General features: G+C 35.3%; 1 long non-coding RNA gene across 1 annotated transcript in view; it reads left to right on the top strand.

Moving 5' to 3' along the window:
• The window catches only part of LOC116186894, a 3,326-nt gene extending 2,064 nt beyond the window's left edge, over nt 1-1,262 (top strand). Inside the window, exon 2 of the long non-coding RNA XR_004151939.1 lies at nt 40-1,262. This is a non-coding gene — a long non-coding RNA (uncharacterized LOC116186894). The remainder of the gene's footprint in view (nt 1-39) is intronic.
• The last annotated feature ends 705 nt before the right edge of the window (nt 1,263-1,967 follow it).

Below are 1,967 nucleotides of genomic sequence, written 5' to 3'. Positions count from 1 at the left end.
AAAAAAAAAAAAAAAAAAAAAAAATAAAAAAAAAAAAAGAAAAGAAAAGAAAAAAAAATTTCTGACACCGATATCATATTGATTCTAGAAAATTATACGAATCGCTTTTATCGATCGCGTTCCCTTTTGTCTTGGAGCCTTCTTTGAACGACGCGATTCTTCATCTGACGAGGATTGATCTCGATCTAGAGGATCCCGAGTCCGATTCATTACCGTCCCCGAACCGTGTGCAATGCTAGAAATTAGAGAAACTCGTAGTAGACTATCCGTGACGAGTGTCGAAGTCTGTGAAATCGCGTAAACGACGCTGTTTCCCGGACACTTCGAGAGAGAAAAGGGACACGCACATTTTTCGATCGCTAGGACAAGAGTCGTTCGTTGCAAATGGAATTATCGATCGATCCTGACTGTTTGATCGTTCGACGCGAAGAAAAGGAAAAGAAAAGGATCGAATACACACCTGTTGCGCCTATAGTTACGCAAGAGAAAGAAAAGAAAGTAATAGGATAAAAGAAGAGGGAGGATAAGATATCGCGTTTGAGGTTATCAATGATAAATATTGTTAGAAGGAGGAGATACGAATAAACTAAATAGTAAAAGGCTGAATGAGAAGATCTTTAAACTTGTACAAATGTTCAAGGTGTGTATATATTTATTATAAAAAAAGGGGGGGAGGGGAAAGATGAGTTATGAAGAAGAAAATGGCGAACAATGTGGAAGAAAACGTCGAATCGTCTGGCAGTCCTTGTTTCGATGGAGGATAATACGAGAACGAAAGGATGAATAACAACAAGTGTGTGTGTGTGTGTATGTGTGCGTGTGTGGGTGTGTGAGTGTATGTATGCGAGCAAAGTGGAACAAGATGGGGGTGAATGATCATACGATTGAACGAGTCAGAGGAAGGTGGAACGTTTCATTAAACATTTTATTGTTCGTTGTAATAAACTTCTAGAGAAATGATATGCATTATTAAAGAGAGAAGAATTCTAAACGGTTATATTTCTTTGTGCATATATACATATATAAATTGATATATGTGTATATATACATAGCTCGAAGGGAAGGAAATCGATGAACATATTTAATATTGCTATGATGTGGCGTTTAACTCGTATCGATATGCCCGCGAGGATGTGAATGGAAGATAGGATGATTGTGAATTGTAAAGTTTCGCGAGAAAGATAGAGAGGAAGCGGAAGTTGTGGACAGGAAATAAAGATAAATAGGTGGACAAAAAAAAAAAAAAAAAAGGAAAAATAAAAATGAATTATAGACACTCGTCGATTCTGATCGATCTATATCGTACTCAGCACAGTACGAGGCACATTTGTATTATAACATTATACATATTATATATATATATATAAATACATATATATATAAATATATATATTGTATCACCTATGTTTTTGTATTTGGTAATCTAAACGAAAGACGAAAAGGAAAGAAGAAAAAAAAAAAAATCTACAAAAAAGAATATCGAATTAACGAACAAAAGGTTAAATAGAAAGTATATTATATATTTGAGTAAAATCGTTGAGAATTGGTATTATCCATGGCTGGACTGAGTCATAATTTTCGTCCCTTGTACGTATTTGTTTAATTTTTTCCTCTCTTCGTTCTTTTTCTCTGATCTTTTGTGCCCGTTTATTTGCATTCGATATATGCACACACACACACACACACACACACACATACGCACACACATATACACACACATTCACGCTCAGGTAACGTGGGGTTTAGGGGGGAATTAATTATTAATAGTCCACTTTGAACAGGCGAATAAAGTGAACGGTCTTGGATAAAACCAACACTCTTTTACTCATAACTTATTATGTACATCGTCTGAAGAAAACCGATACGTTCGTAAAAGAAAAATAAACATAAGTATATATCAATCGGTTTCGTTCATTTCCACTTGCCCTTTCATCATTTTGACGAGCGCACTCGTTCAATATGGCGTC

Source organism: Apis dorsata, unplaced genomic scaffold, assembly GCF_000469605.1.
Source record: "Apis dorsata unplaced genomic scaffold, Apis dorsata 1.3 scaffold_72, whole genome shotgun sequence".
In the NCBI taxonomy this organism is placed as follows: Eukaryota; Metazoa; Arthropoda; class Insecta; order Hymenoptera; family Apidae; genus Apis; species Apis dorsata.
This window is presented reverse-complemented; position numbering and strand designations above follow the sequence as displayed.